General features: G+C 35.8%; 1 protein-coding gene across 1 annotated transcript in view; it reads left to right on the forward strand.

The window, feature by feature from the left end:
- Nucleotides 1–12746: 12746 nt before the first annotated feature.
- Nucleotides 12747–23928, forward strand: part of LOC145246066 (uncharacterized) — a gene marked incomplete in the record, with an annotated part of 58591 nt that continues 47409 nt past the window's right edge. The window contains 1 exon segment of the mRNA XM_080107910.1: nt 12747–12886.

Here is a 23928-nt window from a genome sequence, read left to right on the forward strand (position 1 = left end):
AAACACACGGCAACTTCCTCTTTCCTTAGTCTAGACACGGTACTAATAACTCCACTTGGCTCGGGCCAACGCCCAAACGTCTTTCTTGAGGCACAATAGAATTCTCCCCACCTTCCTCGGCCATTTTGTTATGTCGTTAGCTTCTCAAACGCTAACGGCCACATTTTAGTCAATCCTTATAACCAACCTACATTTTTATATATTTTGTATTACAATAGAAAAATGCGAGCATGAAAAGTAATATGGTTAAGCTTGAACATGGAAAAGTAAAGAACTAGTTGTTAAAACTGGAAAAGAAAAGGACAAGATATTCTAGTAAAAAATATAATGAATTTATAACTTGAAATATTGCAGCATTAAGAATTGATTATATAATGTTATAAATTGAATTAAAAAGAAAATTCTTATTACTTTTCATGCTCGCATTTTTCTATTGCAATCCATGATTTTTCCAGGCTTCCAATGAATTCACTTGTTCTTTGTTTAATTTCAGTCTTATTTTTTTGCCCCCATAAGCACATATGTGATAACTATGTACGGCACTCATCTGTTTTCAATGAAATTCACCCAGTTATCTCCCTTTCATGCTTTCATTCTGTCTGTTTCACTTGTTACTTCTCTTTCTGCGACAGCAGTGAATTAGTAGCAACAGTAGTTACTGAAGCAACGTGGTTGCTATGGAAACCAGTCATAAAAAGCGTTGTTCACCTCCTTACATATTTTTTATGATTCATCATAACTTTTATTTTACTGAACGAAAATTGAAAATGTTTTCTTTTCAAAATATAGCTGAGAATGTGATCTATAAACTGTAATAACTGTTCGAAATTTAGTCGAAAAATGAGTGAGTGGTGAAGCTTTAAAGCAGTTCTAAATTACTAAAACTGCCACTTAACCATATATGCAAACACAGTAGTGTGTGAATGATAAATGAATGGCTTAACTATCCTGGGAGGTGACGGTGGTTCAGTGGTTAATGGCACAGACTGACAACCTGGATGCCCCAGGTTCGAATCCTGTTTGTTCCACAAGATGACTTTCCCTTTGGATGTTGGCAACCTTCACATGGTTCCTCCCATAAGTATCCGATGTCTTTCTAGATAGAATTCTTACTACAAGAATATCGGGGAAACCAATGCCAACAATAGAATCACCGGATTCATACGATAATTATGATGATGATGATGATAATCTATTTTATAAAGTCAGGTAAATATTTAGTATCAAATAAGATTGTATTTACAAAAGATTTTTGGTAATAAATTAAAGAAACAAAATTTTGGCACTAATTTTGTATCTCGATTTAAGCGAGACAAGGAGGGGGGTCTGTCTTTCTTTCTAATTTTGGATTTCTTTGATTATTTTTGAAACTTAACATCAGGATGTTTAATATTGCCCCCCCCTCCCGCTTTTTTGTTTTTATAAAAATACAGATTAAAAAAATAAAAAACTTTTTATTTTTTTTAGTGCTGGCTTGACACCTGAGAAAACCAGGGTGATATTTGATTAGAATTGATTTTTTTTTTTAACTTAAAAAAGAAAAAGGGAAAAGGGTTGGTATGGGGTGAGGGGTGTCATTGAAATGTCAATTTTGATAAATTAAATTTCAGTGATCTTTTCAAAATTCAAACTCATGAATTTAAGGGGATACCAAGATGGCAGCAATTTTCAGGGTTATTGAATTTTCTTGACTGTATCAATTTCGTTTCGTTCATTCTACAGTTCATGTTTTCTCCTTTTATAAATATCAAGTTAATTTTGTTCTCGAGATTTTTAAGTTGGTTTATTGCATTAATTTCTACCAGATATTTTATATTCTTTCATAGCCGATATTATTTTTTATTCCTATTTATTTATTTTGAATCATAATAATTTATTGTAAACTAGCTGACCTGTATCCCGACGTTGCCCGAGTAAGTAGATTAACTAGAGAAATTCCATGCTTAACCTTGAACAATCTGCTGCGACATCGACCCCACGATCTTAAAAGCCAGTCCCCAGAATTTTCTCCCATTTTTTGTTGATGTTATGCATTACAAGTAATAGTATTTGTGAAAATACTATTATATATTTGGAACCCTGCACCATCAAGTAGCGATTAAGTTAGCTAGTTTGAATTTTAATAAGGGTCACATGTCAAGATAACCTAAGCTGTAAACAGAATGTACCCAGAGACAGGTGACGTAATTTGAAGCGAAAAGCAAAGGTCATCTTCCTAGATAAAACATAGTCAAACAATCATGATTTTTTTAAAAATGGAAATCGCTCCAGACAAGGCATGAAGCCACTTGATGTAAAAAAAGCTAACAAGGACGAAAGATGATCCTCACAAAGACAGGAAGTGCATATGGACCTTTGTCTTGCAAATTTCAAGGTTCAAAGTAGGGGAAAAACAGGAAGAGAGTTCCATAAGCCTACAGTTCTTGGAAAGAAGCTACTATCACTCCAGAAAGTACCTGACCCCCAGATGCGATCCTCTACATATGTAAGATACATCCAAAGATGGAATACTGTTACCATACCTTAGGAAGTGTTGTTGCTTTTTTATTGCTTTTTTTCAATTTCTTTCTTCCTTTTTTTTTTCATGGAAATCGCTTCAAACAATGTGTGAAACCACTTGATGTAATGTAAAGAGCTAACAAAAACGAAAGATGGTTATCAAAAAGACAGAAGATGCCTATTGATCTTAAGCTTGAAAAGAGCAAGGTTAGAGGAAAAGTCATCAGAAAGAGTTCCACAAATCTGTATTTCCTGGAAAGAAGTTACTGGAATAGGAAGCTGTATTACAACGAGGTATCAAGACAGCAAATCAATGAAGACCATTAGACCAACGAGCTGGAACAAACGAAGCAGGGAATAGATCAGATAAGCAGAACTGACAAGTGCCCGCTTAATGAGGTCAAATAGAAGTCGTGGAGTTAAGATTTACGACGACGTAAGTAATGGCTATTCAGCAGTTAACATTTTCTGCGGGACAGTGTTTAATGAGGTGAAAACCCAACTTTGGGGAGGAAAAGCAGCTCCCCCGTTTATTAGGGGAGTGTTGTCCAAATGAAAGCAATCGTCTGATATGACGGTGAAAAGCCGACATTGACCAAACATTTACATCGCTTTCTGGAGACCAACCGGCCAATTCGAATCCAGTTTCGCTTTTTTTTATACCGAATAGCGAAAGAAACATGCGGCAATCTAAAAATCTGGAAAAAATAGCGTTTAAAAGTTGGGCAAATTAAATACATGCACGACCGCCCGTTGTTAAGTCGTACATATTATCATCTAGAAAGTATATAAAAAGTTTTAAGAAGGAGTGAGCAGATTGCTGAAAAAAGCCTTTGGTGGACATACACAAAAATGCACACACACACACACACACACACACACACACATTTTCGGTTTTATATATATAGATGCTTCTAAGAGTCACTCCACCACCATGATCATCATGATCCTTCTCTTATTAGGCTTCATATAATTACATGCTGGCATTTAAGTAAATCTAACAAAATCTTAAGAATTCTTAAGACTTCTACCCATTCCTGGCTGATAGAATGAAAGCGGCTTTTAGAAACTAACTTATCTCTGGCCAGGTCTTTATTTAGGACCTTGCTAATCACTACATATAATGCTAACTTCTATAACCAACTTCCACTGTCTCCATAGAAACTCAGAACCTTCAAACTGTTTCCGATATATATGTGTAGCTGAGTGCTTGTTTTTTTATAAATGCTAGCGATTTTTTTGTGTGGCTGAAAAAATGATTTCACTAATTAAAGCGGCTATTTCTCTTGTGTAGATTTCCATTATTATCTTGTTTCTATTCATAGGTATTTGGGTCTGGTATGCTTTATATTTAGTAGTCTTTTCATCAATTCGAAAACCACACTCAATAAGTCCCACGCCTGACATATAGATGGCACCACTAATAAAATATCCACACGATCTGTATAAAGAACTAACCTCCAAATTGGACAAATTAAACTTTGAGCTTCTCCTTAAGGAAGCTCTGTTCGTTGATAAGCTCCTGATTTTAACTCTACACCTGAAATGAAAGATTTACCTCAAATCTATTACTCAGGTCACTGGAAAGAAAAAATTGGATCATTCTATCACTCTAGAAAGTCCTTGACCTGTATAAGAGTCAAAGACGTCCTAAGATGGAATACTACTGCCACGTCTGAGGAAGTGTGGCGCAGAGAACTTTTTAACATCGAACAGATGCATGGATGTAAATGCATGTAAAATGGTCACTGAGAAGGAAAAAAGATCATGTGAGATATGTGGATAACGTCCGCGATCATGTGTGAGGCGTGAAGAACATTTGAGAAGACGATCACGTGAGGGACATCAGAGTGGTAGAGAGAGAATGAGCAAATAAATAAGGAACAAATAACAAGTGAGTTGGAGTTATTTCCTATTCTTTGTCTTGGACTTCTTAGCGACTGAAACTGGGCACAACGTGTGTTGGTTCTCGGACTATGTTCCAACTTTGTAATCAGATAGATGATCTGTTCTCTTCCGTAGAACCCCTTTTCTCACAGAAGCGAAGTTGCTCATCTGTCTTTGCTCTATTGTAAGCGCCAATCTCTGGTTCCTCTTGTAAAACATCCACAGCAAAAACGGCAAAGTCATTAAATTACAGCGTGAGTGGACTACAAGAAGAAAAAAATTCTGTGTATGCATTAAAAATGCTTTTTTCTTTATTAAATACTAGCGGAGGTGCCCGGCATTGCCCAGGTGTTTGTGTGTGTGTGTGTGTGTGTGTGTGTGTGTGTGTATGTGTGTGTGGGTGTATGGAAAAAAAAAAGTTTGGTAGGAAGGTAGGCTTGAACCCGACGCCTTGAGGCGAAGCTGAAAAAGAAAACGTGCTAAGACAGCAGAGCAAGTGAGAATGGTTGAAACTAAAAGCTTTTAAAATGCAGGTAGTTAAACGAATGTCTGATTTTCTAGGTCAAACATCACACCATAGAGAAATGAAATCACACAGAGCCAGTTAAGCTTTATGCTTTCTGCGTATTTGATGTTTGGGAGAACCAGCTCCCCATAAAAAGGGGCATGTCCAAGTGAATAGCAATTGTCTGATATGACGGGGTTTCCCCCATATTGATCAAAGCTGATTGCTTTCTGGACGTCCCTGGTGGGAAAGCCAAGGAACTGACTTCTTTTCAATTAGTTTCACTTTATTTATACTAAAAAGCCAAGTAAACATGTGGGACCACAGGATAGCGTGAATTTTATAAAATAAAAGTCACTCAAATAAAAGATAGGCATAAATCAGGAATATTATAATCTTGGGAGTACATAAAAAGTTCTAAGACACGTTAACCCCCCCCCCCAGCCTGCTAGAAACAGCTTATCCTGCCTTGACAGAGTTCAAAATAGACTTCGTAGCTGAGTGGAGGATGCCCTTTTCTCTTCCCTGCAACCTCTTTCCACAGAAGAGACGTTGCGAGCCTGCCTTTGTTTTATCGTTATTTCTATGGCAAGTGCTCCTCTGAGCTCCAATCTTTGGTCCTCCCTACCAATCTTTCATGAAAAACACCTGTCTAGCTGAATCCACTGTCAATAATTTTCCCCACTGTCTGTGCCTAAATCAAAACATAGATTTCATAAACAAAGCTTCTTTCTTAGAACTGCACGCCTGTGGAACTCTCTTCCATTTGTTTGCTTCCCAGCTGACTACAACTTTGTTGTCTTCAAGTTCAATATAATCAAGTTCTTGATGGACCACCCCCTTAAGTAATCCAATTTATCAAGTTTCCATTATTAACGATTGCCACAATATAATCCCATTGACTACTGTACACTCTATAACCCTCGAGTAGCCTCCCGGCCTTGATAAGTGCTGACTCCTATGTAAAAAAAAAAAAAAAAAAAGGAGAAACTGTGAAGTTTTATTTTTTTATTTTTATTTTTATTACATTTTCACCCCAAACAAGGCAAATTGCCACTTTGGTGTAGGGGGCTACTATCAGGGGCAACAACTACTGGGGTACTATGTAGGGATTTGGGCAGCAAGATGTCGGTTCACGTTACACTTGAACTTCTGCATGTCAGTACTGTTGGGGAAGCAGGTACCTGGAATGGAATTCCAGAGTCTAGCGGTTCTGGAGAAGAAACTATTGGAGTAAAAAGATCTTTTACATCTAGGGATCTCTACAGTGTAGGGGTGGGATTTAGCAGCCTGTCGGGTTTGTCGAGGGTGCTCACATCGTGGGGCACAAGTGATTGCAGTTCGTCAGAGCATTCACCACTAAAATACTTGTAGTTGTCTAGCACGGTAGAGAGAGCCTACCTTTCTTGCAGCAGCCCTGGCAATGCCTTCAATGTAATTGTTCCAACTCATGTTTCCTGTGAACGTTAGGCCAAGTGGGCTTACACCTTTGTTTTCGCAGAAGCATTTACATGTGCTTAAATCAAACAGGCATATAGTTCCATGTGTCCATATTAGTGTGCCTGTCTTATTTTTTTTTTTTTTAATTTTCTTCCTTTGAAGATTGTAACGCTGGGTATGGGGTAGCCAAACCAGCTGTCAACATTGCCCTGCTTTTTATTGAAACCAGCCGAGAGCTCTTTTTAGTATTCTCGTTGTTCCCTTAAGTGCAATTGTCTGGATCTCTTTTGCACTTGGTTCACCAGGAATATTAGTTAGATAGGACTTCCGGTTGTTCTTCATAAGCCCTGTGGCACCTTAATAACTGGTATGATTGATATCTCCCTAACATTCCAGTTTCTTTTCATATCATACATGAAACCTTCATATTTGGTTTGTTTCTCCCTTTCAGCTCTGTTAAGACCTCCATCATTAGGGACATTCACTTCGACCAAGGTTGCAACCTTCTCTGACTTATTCCGTATAACTATGTCAGGTTTGACAGCAGCATTTTCAAGGTAGGTGACGTATGTCGTAATGTATGGTATATAAGTTATTTCCAACTGTTCTTTCAGGTTGATGTTCCCAGGATTTGTTGCTACATTGGATGTTTAAGTTTTTACAGATGGTCCAGTGTAGGTACATACATACTCCATCATATCTCGCTGTGTAGTAGTCATCAGGGAGTACATGTATTAACTAAGGTTTGAGAATGCTTGATTAAAAGTGTATATATATGTTGCCATTGTATTAGTAGTCCGTGAAAGTCTCTCATCATCTCTGTTGAGGCCCTTCAGCTAGGTGTTGAGGTTAGCTTTTCAGAGCATACTCGTAGGCAACAAATATAAAAGAAAAATATCAGAACGAAGACCGAGAAAGCCATGTATTTGTGTTTTGATTGGTTGAAAGAAACTGCTGCTTTGAGATTTCGTCCAATAGAGAGTCAATAGGTAATAAAAACATTCACTGTTAATTTGAACAAAATTCCAGTCATCTTTATAAACCAATCGAGAACGAAATTAATTAAAGAAGGGCTATAATTCACGTTTATAATTTTCTAGTTAAAGGACAAAAATTATGAAGTTCGAATTATCCTTCTTCTTTAACTAAAACCCTTCTCGACTTGTTTATAAAGATGGTGAATATATTTTCCCGCCGATTATTTATTTCGGCGTTTCACGTACACGATGACGCCTCCTATAACTTTGTCTAGGTTTGTATTACTATACACATAGATTCGAAAAAGTTGTAAAAAAAACAAAAAGAAAACAAAAAAAAAAAATGTATAACAAATAAATGTTATCAGAGGCAAGATAAGTTACTTTTCTACCTAACTTGTTTTTTTTGTTTTTTTTTGTGTTTTTATTTAATGTAACATGTTTATTCAGCTCGACAAACACAGTGTTTACCGGTGTATTGGAAAATTAAAAATGGCGCCTGGGCCAGTTGACACGGTTAAGATTCGGATTAAAAATTGTTATGAAAATAAATACAATTTAGGCGCGCAGTATGATTATGATTATGTTGGCGCGTGAAAAATAAAAAATTACTCCCACGCAAATTCCGGCGTGGCCTTATATATTAAATCGACTCAAAACGAGCGGGCGTAGTACAGAGCACCCCACTTGATGTTTCCATCCAATGGGATTTCTCCAAGGACATTTTTCTAAATTTTTCTTCTTAAGCTCGCTGGGAGCCTTCCAAATAGTATTTAAGCACACACAAACATCAAATCTCTCTCTCAACTGCATTCTCATTCGGACGTTCCACGCGTGTTACTATCACTCTTCCATTTTCACCACTCCGCGCGCTTCATACAATTTCACAGGCGAACATTACCTATTGCCTCTCTTAACATGTTTTAACATATGAACAGTTCAACAAAAAAAGACATTCTCCTTTTTTTATACGAACACTTAAAAAGGACTTCTGAACTCATTATAAAGAGAATTATATTTTATTTGTTAATGGTTGGTTTCGGTGAATAAACCTCCGTTTGTTTTGCATGTAAGTCTTCTTCTTTTTATTTTTATTTATTTGTGGAGGAAGTTAGTTCCTCTGACGACCCCCACAAGTTGGTGACCCGACTTAGGACATTACATGCACAACGGAATCTCCTTACAAGCTACACGCGGTTTCCTAAACTACTTGCTATATCATGCGTGCGGTAACACTCAAAGGAAGTAAAAAGACGACGCGAATCTCAAGGGATGATACAAGCCATTAAACGAAGCATGGATCTCAGTACAATATAGCAACAAATTAGTAAGTTATGCCGATAGTCGCTATAAAATCGAAAATTAAACAAATCATGACTCATCAAAACAGCACTTTTGCTCATCAGGCACCCCCCAACAATGTGTTGGTGATAAATAACGTGTAATGAACACACACAGCTACAGTTCAGCCGATCCAAACGTGAACACGAGCTTGTAAAACCCCTCAGAAAATGATCTACCACAATCTCAAACTTCACTCGACAGTTTAACAGACCTCAGAAACACAGACCCTAGCAAAAGCAACATTTTTTTCGATCACGATTTCAAGCTTCGCGTACTCGAAACAAGTCAACTGACAGTTTAAAGGCTTTAAAATCACTTTCAAACGAAAAACAAAAAAATGGAACCTCCCCGTGCTGAAACACCTCTGGCTACATTAACGCTAAATATACCAGCTTTTAATCCCACCAATATAAAGACGTGGTTTATCCAGATCCAAGCCCTTTTTGACGCAAAACGGATTACGTCTCAGCGAACCAAGTATTGTTATTTGGTTGAAAAACTCCCGGCAGACGTCGTCGAAGAGGTGACTGGTTTATTGGAGAACGTACCAGAAAATAATCCATACGATAAACTTAAGGAGGCCATTTTGAGACGGACTGGCTTATCAAACGAGACAATGTTACGCAATCTCTTCACCCAAGTAGAATTGGGAGATCGCACACCGTCGCAACTTTTATGATACATGCGATCATTGCTAGGGGACAACAAAATGTCCGAAAATATAATGAGAAGTTTGTGGCTGGATAAACTCCCAGACACAACAGTACAAATTCTGGCACCCACAATGGAAGAGACAAGCACTGAAAAGCTCGCTGACATGGCAGACCGAATTCATGAAAATCTGAGGAACCGCAAAGTAAACGCAGCACAAGCACAGCCAAAACAGACAAGAGACGACGAAGTAGCCGGACTAAAAACTACGGTCGAAAATCTCACACGTCAATTGCAGGAATTAATGCAAATAAACCGTCGTTACTCATTTAATAAACGACCTAACTACCGAAAACAAAGTTTTAGTAGAGGTCGAAGCAACACACGAGAACGAGCGAATGAAATCTGTTTTTACCATAAAAAATTCGGCACAGAAGTGAGGCGTTGCACTTATCCTTGTTCTTTTAAAAACAGGAACCAGGGAAACGATCATTCCAGCCAGTAGTGACGACGACTGTCGCTGGATTTTCCACTAAAGGTCGTCTATTTTATATTCGTGACAGTAATCACGGATATAACTTTTTAATAGACACTGGAGCCAAAATAAGCGTGATACCACCGCTACGTAAACAGAAAGCTACTCCATAGCCTTACCACCTCCAGGCAGCTAATGGCACACAAATACCGACATACGGTGAAAAGTACTTAAGCGTCAATCTCGGCTTGCGTCGCACATTTTCGTGGATTTTTACCATAGCCAACGTGACGACACCAATATTAGGAGCAGATTTCCTAGCACGATTTAATCTATCAGTAGACATGACTAATCGCACACTGACTGATAACCAAACAAAAGTCATAATTAAAGGTATCACCACAAGATACCAGTCTACTGGGATTAGTTCTGCCTTACCTGAAGAGACGTACATTCGTCGGCTGGTTCAAAAATTACTCAGCCATTCAAAGTCACGGATAATATTAAACATAATGCAAGGCATTATATTAAAACAAATAGACAACCCGTCTACGCCACCCCCAGACGTCTGAAGCCGGATAAGTACAAGATCGCGAAAGACGAATTTCAACGCATGTTACAACAAGAAATTATCCGACCTTCCAAAAGTGCGTGGTCATCTCCTCTACATATGATACAGAAATCAGATGCGACAACATGGTGTCCTTGCGGCGATTTCAGGAGATTAAATTACACAGGACCATACCAAGTTTTGGACAGAAGTGAAAAATATTTTACTGTCCAAAGGAAAGACAGGAAAGACAACATCGCGATCAACCGAATTAAACCAGCATACATTGAGGAATACCCTCAGACAATTTCCCCACCAGAACAAATTCCCTTAGAACATGGGAGTCCAGCAGAAAATGACGGGAACATCAAACCTACAACAAAAACAGGTAGGAAAGTCCACTGGTCGAAACATTTCAAGGAATACATTACATATTGAAAAAAATTTTTTTTTTTTCTTTTTTCAATCTGGGGGGAGTATTGTGCCAGTTGACACGGTTAAGATTCGGATTAAAAATTGTTATAAAAATAAATACAATTTAGGCGCGCAGTATGATTATGATTATGTTGGCGCGTGAAAAATAAAAGATTACTCCCACGCAAATTCCGGCGTGGCCTTATATATTAAATCGACTCAAAACGAGCGGACGTAGTACAGAGCACCCCACGTGATGTTTCCGTCCAATGGGATTTCTCCAAGGACATTTTTCTAAACTTTTCTTCTTAAGCTTGCTGGGAGCCGGTCCAAATAGTATTTAAGCACACACAAACATCAAATCTCTCTCTCAACTGCATTCTCATTCGGACGTTCCACGCGTGTTACTATCACTCTTCCATTTTCACCACTCCGCGCGCTTCATACAATTTCACAGGCGAACATTACCTATTGCCTCTCTTAACATGTTTTAACATATGAACAGTTCAACAAAAAAAGACATTCTCCTTTTTTTTATACGAACACTTAAAAAGGACTTCTGAACTCATTATAAAGAGAATTATATTTTATTTGTTAATGGTTAGTTTCTGTGAATAAACCTCCGTTTGTTTTGCATGTAAGTCTTCTTCTTTTTATTTTTATTTATTTGTGGAGGAAGTTAGTTCCTAAAAAGGCCTGACGACCCCCACACGCCCGACTCTGTTGACCACGGTAAGTTTAAAACCCACCGAATATATGTCAGCCTATGTTACGGTAATATATATTGATCGAGTTTCTAACAATATTTTGTATAGTTTTAACTCATTTTCCCAAACTTACCGTGTTCAACAGAGACATGGGGCGCCATTTGTAATTTTCAAATACATCGGTAAACACTGTATGTTTTTCGAGCTGAATAAACATCTTACATTAAATAAAAACACTAAAAAATTATCCAGTTAGGTAGAAAAGTAACTTATCTTGCCTTTGATAACATTTATTTGTTATATATTTGTTTTTGACAACTTTTACGAATCTATGTGTATAGTAATACAAACCCAAAATATCATATTCCAAAAATCACGTAAATTAATTGTATAGTAATACAAACCCCTTTTTCTTAATAATGCTGATTGCTGCTCCCCTTTTAAATACTCAAACGTGGTTAAGTAAAAAAAACAACAAGTTATTTAGAAATAATGCCAAAATTTTACTTTAAATAATTTACGTGACTAAAATAAAAATTGTGTTTTTTTTTTAGGCGTTTTGGAACGAAATTTCGAGAATCGTAATACTAAATTTCACATGAAAACAATGGTATCTACATATTCCTCGAATTTTTAATATGGTTGTATCTAAAAATTACGAAAAATCGATAAGGTAGAAAATTATTTATTAAAGAAAATAAAAAATAGAATTTGATGAAAACGAACGTAAGACACAGCGGGGGGGGGTCAAAAGGGAGGTAATTTTCCGTTTTGATTAAAACAAGATGTCGGCAATTTTTCACCTGCTAATACGATTAAAGTTGTTTGTTTTTTTAATAATTCAATAATATTCAGGTAATTTCGATTGCATAATTTCGAAGCTAGCATTGTAACTTATTAGAATTGACAAAAAAAAAAAAAAAAAAAAAATCAGTCGAAACCATTGTTTTTTTTGGGGGGGGGGTATCGGAAAACTCCATTTATCGACTCGTCCCAATTCTGTAGAAGCGCTTTTTTCTGTTAAACTGTTTCCTGGAATTGTAATTATAAGTTAAAATAAATACTAACAACAACAACAACAACAACCCAGCTTTAAAAAAAATCGATATGTTGCGACATAAAATATGATCTAACCTTTATCATTGCAACGATTAGAAATAGAAGTATATTTTTAACTTAAAGCTGACTGCCTTTTATAATTACGACTTTCGCATTTTCTCCATTAAAAAAAAACAAAAACAAACAAAATAAATACACAGACATTACTGACGTCATAATATTTTGTGTAAAATTGATCGCATAATGTGATGACGTTCATGGCAGCTCCTTACCAGAGGTATTATGAAATGAACACTTCTCGTCTTATTAGAAACTTGTAATTTTTTTCATCCGTCTCTATGTCTTGTTGGAGTTTTCCCCGATTTTATTTTCAACCAGGTACGTAATTATCTTCGAAGACTTGTCTGTTAACTCATAATGACCATTTTATAATGTTTATTCTGTCTGAATTACTTTGGAAGATTCCTTTACCTTGAGAGAATGTTAAGCTGTTAAAAAAAAACAAGAAAAAAAAAACAAGAAAAAAAAAAACATTTTCCTTATTATTTTACTTGTGTTTTTGGAAGTTAAACCCGAAACTCGTGTAGGTTTAATAATTTTGATTATAATTTTGTTTTATTTTCTTCTTTCCGTATCATGTTAAATTATTATTTTCACTTTTATTTTCCAGTTATTTGCGTTTTAAAAATAAGATAATTTGCTTAAAAAAATGTCCCTTAACATAATTATGTACGCAAGGCACGCGTCGTCTGCTGTTCTTAAGGCTTTTCCCCTTTTGTTTTTGATTTTTAGTTTCCTATTATTATACAATTTCCCAATCTCCTCTAGAAAATTAATTAAAAATCGATTATGACAGACCAAGGACGATAAGGCGAATTAGTAAGGCATGCGCACGCGCGCACCTTTGCCTTTATTTAAAAAGTGAGTTTGCCAAGCTAAACTAAAATGTAAAAATAATAAAATCCAAAATTAGCCTCTTTCTCTTTCCAATTACAGGTTATGTTAAACAAAACTGTTTCCTTTTGACTTCCGCTTCCTATTTAGCGGAAGTCTTGCTGGTTTTGGTATATGTCGAGGAAAAGTCCTTCCTCTGGTTTAATTTTACAGCCAAATTTTACAACATGCCCCAGCGTATTATAAACACCCTAATCTCCCCATGTTAAGAACGGCTTTCGAGGTTGAGGGGTGTTTATTCAGAAAGCCGTTCTTAACGTGGGGAGGCTGGGCCTGGGGTGCTTATAATATGTTGGGGTGTTGGGGCACGTCGTAAAAATTGACCAGTTTTACTTTGGAAATATGTTCCTAGTTACTTGCCTACCCACGAGGGCAGAGTTTGACACAAGATCGGTTTTTAATGTGGGGAAAATCCAGCTCTCCAAAAAGGAGCAGGAGCACTCTGCGGTATTATTTTACTTTAAGGCCCGTCTCACGTTCGCATAGATTTTTTTTTTTTTTTTTTTTTTTGTAGATTTCGGTGTGGCGGTGTGCCGGTGTGCTTTAAAAGAATGCGATAACCCTTTCCGTCGCAAATTAACCGTTTGCATGGTATTAACCCCTGAAACCTGGGACTATTTTCCGCCATTTAACAGCATTCGTTTACGCTACGCGCGAGCATAAACGAAGGCCGTGAAATGTAAACTCGCGTACAAAACTGCCTTCTCACATAGCGTAGTAATCTTTAGCGAATAATTGAAAATTAGATGAAAAACAAGTAGTTTTCCAGATATTAAGCCATGTCATTCTATATATTAACAGTGGTGGCCATTTATGTGCGCGCAAAAATATATACATAAACATAAATGGCCACCACTGATAACATAAGGAATTACATGGCTTAATATCTGGAAAACTACTTGTTTGTGGCAAAAAATATGCGTGCGCTTGCCGCTTGCGTGCATAGAAATGGTCACCACTGATAACATAAGGAATTACATTGCTTAATATCCGAAAACTACTTGTTTGTGGCAAAAAAATATGCGTGCGCTCTTGCCGCTTGCGTGCATAGAAATGGTCACCACTGATAACATAAGGAATTACACGTATCTGTATACAAATTTTTCTTTATTTTTTTATTTCCTCGTGTCTTTATTGAAAGATGAAAGCAGAAAAATAAAACCGGGTTTGTATTACTGTACACATAGATTCGAAAAAGTTGTCAAAAAACAAATATATAACAAATAAATGTTATCAAAGGCAAGATAAGTTACTTTTCTACCAAACTGGATATATTTTTCGTGTTTTTATTCAAGGTAACATGTTTATTCAGCTCGAAAACCATAGTGTTTACCGATGTATTGGAAAATTCAAGATGGCGTCTGACTCCCTCTTTAACACGGTAAGTTCGGGAAAAGGTGTTATAAATAAAAAAACTGGATAAAATACTGTTAAAAACTCGCTCAATATATATTACCGTGACATAGGTTGACATATAACACCGTTTCCCAAACTTACCGTGTTAAAGAGAGAGTCGGACGCCATTTTGTAATGTTCCAATACATGGTAAACACTGTATGGTTTTCGAGCTGAATAAACATGTTACCTTGAATAAAAACACGAAAAATATATCCAGTTTGGTAGAAAAGTAACTTATCTTGCATTTGATAACATTTATTTGTTATATATTTGTTTTTGACAACTTTTTCGAATCTGTGTACAGTAATACAAACCCAAAAAACCTTTTAGCCAATAAATAAAAACATGCCCCCCTTCCCTTACTAGGTGGCCAGAAAGTAAGTGCTCATTTTAAGTTAAATGTACATGGAAAGTGGGTGATCATCACCCACTTTTCTATGAAGTAATTTCTTCATATCATGAAAACTATTTCTCTGTTACGGAAATGGTTAGCACATTCGTTTTTTATCTCACCGAAATCTACAAAAAAGATATTTTTTCAATACGAACGTGGAGACGGGCCTCAAAATTCAGATTTAACCACTTTGGATAGAAACAAAAATAAAAAATTGTCTCCGTCATGAAGGATTTCTCCTCCACTGACCGAGGACAGAAAAGGTGGAGTGAAGCAATAAGCATCAGAACAGATACTACACTGTGATCTTGGCCTGAAGGCTATTTTTACAGAAATAATAGTATGCAGATTATTGATTTTCTTTTTTAAAACTAACACATTTTAGGTGAAAACATTCTAGATTCCACCAAAACGAAAGGAGGGAGTCATTATTTTTTGATGGAGTCTCTCTTTAAAAATCTACCAAAATCAAGTAATTATCAAATCAACACGAAACTTTCACTGATTAGTAAGTGAAGAATGAACTTTATATATATTTATTTTGTGAAAAGAAAATTACAATTTAAAATTTTAGGTAAATATGAAGAATTACTCCACCCTCGAAAATTCCTTAAAAATTACCACTCTTGCAGGTTTTCGGGGTCGCTGAAAATGAAAATAACGTTTTTTTTTTGTTTTGTTTTTTACACGGTGGTCACCACTTATCAAGGTCCGGAAGCCACTCAGGGATAAGGGTTATTGCAATTACAATACGTTAGTGTGGAGATTTGATGAAGTGTTTACTTAAGGGGGTGGTTCATTAGGAATTTGTTAACGTTGGACTTGAAGACATCCAAGTTGTAGTCAGGTGGGAAGCAGGCAGATGGAACAGTTCCACAGGCGTGCAGTTCTAAGAAAGAAGCTTTGTTCATGGAATCCACGTTTTGATTTAGGCACAGATAAAGAGTGGGGGAAATAACGATAAAACAAAGATAGGCTCGCAATGTCTCTTCTGTGGGAGAGAGGTTGCAGGGAAGAAAAAAGGGCATCCCCCACTAAGCCACAAAGTCTATTTTGTACTCTGTCAAGGCAGGGTAGTTGTCATCAGCATAGATATCAACGAATGATTTAAATATGTGTTTAGGGAGGTCATTGATGTAGATCAGGAAGAGAGTTGGGCCCAGGATTGACCCTTGAGGGACTCCAGCATTAATACTGCAGGCCTCTGATTTTTGTCCATCGACCACTACTCTTATGAGCCTATAGGAGAGAAATGATTTAATGATTGAGAAAACATTTCCAGTTATACTGTAGCTGGAAATCTTGTGAAGTAGGCCCTTATGCCATACCTTGTTGAAGGCCTTTGATATGTCAAGAGCAATTGCCCTAGAAAGGAAGCCTTTGTCAAGAGATTCACTAATCCTGTGAGATATAACCATTAGCACATCTGCGGTAGATCTTGCAGAATGGAAACCATATTGTGTGTCACTAAGAAGATTGTTTCTGCTGAGGTGATTTACTATTTCTCTATTTCTCTATTTAATATGGATTCCAGCAACTGACTCATAACACACAGGAGACTTATTGGTCTGTACTGAGAGGGAGATGACTTATCATCTGAATTCCTGAATACAGAGCATACTGATGAGATTTTCCAGGGTGTTGGGAAGCATTTCTCCTTAAGGCAACGCTTAAACAGTTTCATAAGTATGGGAGCAAGTTCTGGTTGAAGCTTTTTTAACACTATAATTGGGATGCCGTCAGGGCCAATTGCTTTACTGGAATCAAGGTTCTTGATTAGCTTGGCAAACGAGTAGTTTCCAAGATATGAAAAATGTTACTTTTAAAAAGTGGGGGATCACTTTTCTATAATAATTTAACGCCCTGTTGTGAACGATTTTTTTTTTTTTTTGGGGTGGGGGGGGGGGACTTTCTTTCCATCCTCGGAAAATCCTTTAAAATTACCACTAACGTTTAAAATTCCTGGAAACAAGTAGTTACCAAGATATGAATAAATGCATTCACTTTATGATTTTTTTTTTTTTGTTTGTTTGTTTTTGGAGGGAGAGGGTGGACTAACTGCTGGTTTGTTTTTCGTTCAATTATAGAACTTGTATAGTTTTTTAACATGTGCTTATGCAGTTTAATTAACCGTTTTAACATAAGTAATGTGCCGACATTAATCGAGCAGAAGAACTGTTTAATATTTTACAAAAATTCTGTTTACATTTGGTGGGAGCCTCCCACCAAATGTAAACAGGTGATTTTAAAAGATTTTCCGAGGGTAGAAAGGAAGCCCCCCCCCTCCCCCCAAAAAAATCGTGGCCACAAAGTGGGTGATCATTTTACGTTAAATTATTATAGAAAAGTGATTCCCTACTTTTTAAAACTAGCATTTCTTCATATCTTGGAAACTACTTGTTTGCCGTAATTTTAAATATTATTTTCGTTTTCAGCGACCCCGAAAACCTAGAAGATTGGTAATTTTAAAGGAATTTTCCAGGGTGGAGTAATTCTTCATATTTACCGAATGGGAATCAAAATATCAAAAAGCAAAACAAATTTAGGCATAAAACCCTAAACAGAGTTGGGGAGGGTACAGGGTCTCTATAACTTGAGTAACTTTATTTTGAACTGAATCCGGGACAAGATCAAAGTGTAGTATCTGTTCTTCAGATGCTGCAGTGCTGCACTTCAATTTCTTGTTCTCTGTTAGTGGAGGAGAAATCCTTCACGACTGAGACAATTTTTATTTTTGTTTCTTTTCTCCACATTAAAAAACGACCCTGGTGTCTAACTCTGTCCTGTGGAAAGGCATTGTAAATAGGAACTTTATTTTGAACTGTGAAGTAAGTATTACTCTTGACTGGCCACATTCACCACACTACTACCACATTCACTCCATGGAATAAAGCCCAGTTTATAATGGTGCACATTTTTTTTCGTAATCGATATTTATATATTTTTGGTAAAACCTCCGGAGAATGTTGTTTTTTTTTTTTTTTTTTTTTTTTTTTTTTTTACGGTTGTTGTAAAAATAGAACGGAAATTTAAGTTTTGTTCCTTTTTAATTTTTTTTATTATTCTGCCCTCAAAAAGCGAAAGTAATCGAAAGAATAACATTCAACAATCATACGTTTTATATATATATATATATAAAAAACGAATGATTTATTTATTTATTTTATTTTATTTTTTTTTAAATAACATTTTTTTAACAAGAAACGAAATAATTTAATTTTTAAACATAAAAAGTCAATTTGGTATGCCTTTTTGGTATTTTTTATGAGTCCAACTCCAACTCCTGGTTCACATTGGAAATGTCGACTTGGCACTTCTGTATGACAGTTACATATTAGCATCAGAGACGAGTTATCGACCCCTGTTCTTAGAAAGAGAACTGCCATCTAGCGGCCATTATATGAACCTCAAATATAAACAAGTGTTTACGATAACGCAAAAATATATAATAAAATAATTAACACAAAAATATGAAAATCGAAACATTTATTGTATAAAAAAATGTATCAAAATATGATTTTAATGTATTAATATAATTTCTTTTCAATGAGTGATTCATAACTGAAAATAAAATAATAAATATGATAAAACATGAAACATTTATAGATTTTTTTTTTTTTTTTTTAGTTTGTTTTTGTTTTTGTTTTTTTGGTAATGTTGTATAAAAATGTAGCAAAATATAATTTAAAAAACATGAAAGGTTTAAATATAAATTTTTTTTTTCTTTTTGTTTTTTTGTACAGAAAGATTGTATAAAAATATAATTTTAGTTTGCAATAACTTTTAGAGTTATCGACCCCTGTGTAAGAATTATTTTATGTCAAGATGGAAATTTTAGCAAACATGTTCGATGCTTTCTGTTGGAGGCAAGAAACGAGACGATCACAAAACAACAAACTACCTGTAAAATTCAACACAAACTTCATTGGTACACAGGATATTATTGCAAAATAGTGCGCCCATCTTACGTCCAACTTTGGAGCTGGTAATTTACTTCCATGAAGCGGTAGTTTTAGTCTTTTTGCAATCCGCATGCTGTCGTAGTCTGTTGCAGGGAAGGATGAATTTAGTCGTGTTCCATTAGACCTCATGACCCTAAAAAATTGGTAACAATACAAACAGGCTGAATATCGAAGATGAAAAGTTCAATGATAAAAATCCGTAATGCGGTTGTAGACATTCTGTCTCATAAGTAAGCCTAATTCATAGGCTTTTACAAATATGTTCTATACTTCATCTACGGCTGAGTTCTGAAGCAAAGAAGGCACTTATGTTAGCATCCAAGTCTCCTTCTTAGAAGACATAAAAGCCAAGTACATCCAAGGATGGAGTACTGCTGCCACTGCTAAAAACAGCCTATCCTGCCTTGATTAGTGTACAAAATAGACTTCGTAGGTGAGTGGGGGATGCCCTTTTCTCTTGCCTGCAACCTCTCTCCCACAGAAGAGACACTGCGAGCCTGTCTTTGTTTTATCGTTATTTCCATGGCAAGTGCTTGTCTGAGCTCCAATCTGGTCCCTCCTCACCAATCTTTCACGAAAAACATCCATCTAGCTGAAACCACTATCAATAATTTTCCCCATTCTTTATCTGTGCCTAAATCAAAACATAGATTCCATGAACAAAGCTTCTTTCTTAGAAGTGCATGCATTTGCTTGTTTCCCACCTGACTATAACTTGGATGTTTTCAAGTCCAACATAAACAAATTCCTGATAAACCTCCCCCTTAAGTAAGACACTTTATCAAATCTCCATTACTAACGATTACTACGATATTATTCCATTGATTACCGTACATGCAATAACCTTTATCCCTGAGTGGCTTCCAGGCCTTGATAAGTGGTGACTACCGTGTAAATAGAAATTGGCGGCAAATACACGTGACATGTCTGGTTAGATTCGACCAATCAAATCGATCGACATAATGGCAGTTAGGAGTTGTATTATGACCGTATAATTTCTTACAAGTGACATCTGTCAACGGTTTTTGAAACCAAAATACATTCGCCTCATGTAACTGTCATGCATAAGTGCCGTCGACTCTCATAGTTTTCGGGTATGCTTACAAATAAACACCCCAACCTCCCCATGTTAAGAACAACTTTCGGAACAGACACCCTCAACCTTATCAGCATACCCTATATAAACCTATAAAAGTTGACATGTTGAACGTGAACGATAAGTTGGACGTAATGTAATAATGTACCGAATTTAAAAGTGAACGAAATTCAAATTTCCGTTCCATTTTTACAACAACCATAAAACCGAATTCTCTGCAAGTTTTACCATATTTTTTTGCCTACAATCCTACCTCTTCTTTATTTGTGGGTACGAATATGCTTAAAATAATCAGCCGAAACTGAGCAAAATATATTGTAGTGTGGGGAGGGTGAAGATTGTAGATATAAAAAAAAAAACAAAAAAAAAAACAGCTGCACATGTATCAGATTTTTAAATGTTTTATTTTACATCTTTTGTGTTTTGAAATGTAAAATTCATTGAATATGTTGTTAATTATTATCTTTCAGATTTAGCAAAAAAAAAAATATTTTCATTTTTACAAAAAACACTACTTTAAAATTTTTGAAAAATAAATTAATAATTTTCTTTTAATAAGCCCAATATTGCTAATATACCATTACATAGGAAATGCTTTAAAGAATCAATACCAAAAAAAAAATTTTTTAAATCGATAAATAACTGCGCATTTTGCTAAAAATATGATAATTTCTTTCGGCAAATTCTTGTTTATTCACATATGGTGGCCCAACCGTGATACTAAATGCAGGATTTGTTTTCAACACATACGACGCTTAGCATTCCCAAAATGGTCACCCATCAAATACTGGCCAGCCTCATCATTGCTTAACTTCGGGGGTTATGTAGGCAACAAATATATATTACAATAGAAAAATGCGAGCATGAAAAGTAGTATGGTTAAGCTTAAACATAGAAAAATAAAGGACTAGTTGTTAAAACTGGAAAAGAAAATGATATTCTAGTAAAAAAATATAAATTTATAATTTAAAATATTGAAGTATTAAGAATTGATTTATATAACGCTATAAATTTAATTTAAAAATCAAAATTCTTAATGCTGCAATATTTTAGGTTATAAATTTATATTTTTTACTAGCATATCTTTTTTTCTTTTCCATGTTTAAGCTTAGCCATATTACTTTTCATGCTTTCATTTTTCTATTATAATCCATGATTTTTCCAGGCTTCCAATAAATTTACTTGTTCTTTGTTTAATTTCAGTCTTATTTTTTTGCCCCCATAAACACATATGTAATAACAATGTTTGGAACTTGTCAATTATCTCCCTTTCATGGTTTCATTCTCTCTGAGCAGTGAATTAGTAGCAACATTAGTCACTGAAGCGATGTGGTTGCTATGGAAATCGGTCATAAAAAGCGTTGCTCATCTCCTTACATATTTTTTTTATGATTTTGAACACCAGAAAATTCATATTGTTTTCCTGAATGAAAATTGAAAAGTTTTTTTTTCACAATATAGCTGAGGCGATCTATAAAGTGTAATAATTGTTTGAAATTTGGTTGAAAAATGAGTGAGCGATGAAGCTTTAAAGCAGTTCTAAATGACTAAAACTGCCACTTAACACTACTGTGTTTGAATGATATATATATATATATATATATATATATATATATATATATTTCGATTATGAAAAAAGAATTAAACCCTTCACTTTTTTGTCAAATTACACATTACATGGCTAAATATAGTTTATTTGGCCCCCTCCAGGCCTCCATACCTAATTTTAAACTATATTAAAAAAAATGTTATTTTTATTTTTTATTTACTTTTTTAATTTCGCTATGCAAATCTATGAGTGCTATAAAAAGTTGGAATTATTTGAAATTCAGGTACTTATATTATATTTTTGCATTTTCTTAGAGTGAATCATCCTAACTCTTATCTATATGAAAAAATTATTTTGTTCAAAACCTTTAAAAAAAAAATATTTTAATATTTTAGCAATCAAGATAAAAATGACGGTGAATGGTGTGGTTTTGGAAAATTTTTAATTCTATTAAACCTAGCAGAAAAAGTTTATTATTCTGCTTTCCATATGATAAAATTCAGGCTTTTATCTTTCTGGAATTCAAAAATCATGAAAAATGATCCCGTAAAAAAACAATTACAAGTAAAAATAAGTTATCGATTTATAGTTTTATCGTATGGTTTAATGTTGAAGAATTCTCAAGATCCAGGGAAGATAACTGCAATCGATCACTTTGATTGAATAATTGTAATTCCGGCATTTTAAAACACAAAATGTCAGAACATAACTGTGGATGATTTTTTTCTTAGAAATACATCTAGCACATCTACTGGATCATTTTTCGTAATTTTAGGAATTTATACTGATTTCGACATGACACATAAGTACATGTTTTCACCTGAAATGCGTTGATTTAAAAGCTGGAGCGTCCAGTGGACAGAAGAAACAGAAAGTGAGAAAAGATGTCTTTCTTTGATGTTTCCTGGGTTCTCTCTGCTGACCAACCGTGATTTCCAAAGGGACTGAAAAAGTTCCTTAACGGACAGATGAAATCAATGCACTCTGTAAGCTGATTGGTCAGTGTGTGGCCAAATTGCCTAGCAGGGACATTGATTCACGTGTGACGAGTATGTGCGGAAGTGCTCAAGAATGGTGTGCCAATGTCATAGTCAGGCCTACCTACGGTGAAAAGGAGTTCATCCAAGGGCTATAAAAAAGCCGATGCCAGAATCGTTCAGCAAGTAACTGTCAAGGTTGCTCTAGTACTGTGTCATGTTGACAGTTATTTGGGATCATGTCGCGTTGTTTTGATGGAATTGTTTGGGGACTGTGCCCGATCGTGCGAATGAAATTGTCAGGGGACCATGCCCGATCATGTTGACGAAAGTGTTTAGTACTGTGTTGAGTCATATAGACATTAGTGTTGAATTTACATTTATTGTCCCGTTGACTTGACGATTGTTGCAATCGTACTACCGCGTGTGATAAAAAATTTTTTTCCCCTCATGAAGACACAAGCTATTTTGGCTATTATGACCTTTGACCCAAACCTTCCCAAGCATCCCAATGCCTTTGCCACTCGGCACATAAGGTGTGTGTATAAGCAATTTAGTGAAAAAAAGTGTGCATATTTTGATTGTGTAAAGAAAACAATTGACATAGCGTTTGCCTTGGATTCCTTCACGGCATAGAAACCTTTTGGAGCATGCCGCCTTCAACCAGGTGAAACAGTCAATGTATTTTTGTCAGAACTACGCAGGCTTGCAGTCCTGTTTTGTAACGTATCGGATAAATGCCTGCAATGTGCATTCATTGCTGGATTGTCTAAACATCCGGAAAAGCTATTATGAGCATCCTCCCAGACGGAGAACCTAGATCTGTCACACGTGCTGAAATGCGCTCGTACTGGAATTACAGAGCAGGCTGTAGTAGTTGCATGGTCGGCACAAAACACATCTAAGGAGGCGGATACTTCCTGGTGGTGTTATAAATGTAAGGGACCCAATCATAGGGCAAGCGATTGTTTACTGGATAGTGAGACAGTCAGAGGTGCTGGTGTCAAACTTCGGAGAAATATCACGTGCTATCAATGCAGTGGGCACATTGCTCGATTTTGTCCGAGGAAGGAGATAGGAGGGGCGAGAA

The sequence above is a fragment of the Euprymna scolopes genome, chromosome 23 (assembly GCF_053919585.1).
Source record: "Euprymna scolopes isolate OS-2025 chromosome 23, ASM5391958v1, whole genome shotgun sequence".
Classification (NCBI taxonomy): Eukaryota; Metazoa; Mollusca; class Cephalopoda; order Sepiida; family Sepiolidae; genus Euprymna; species Euprymna scolopes.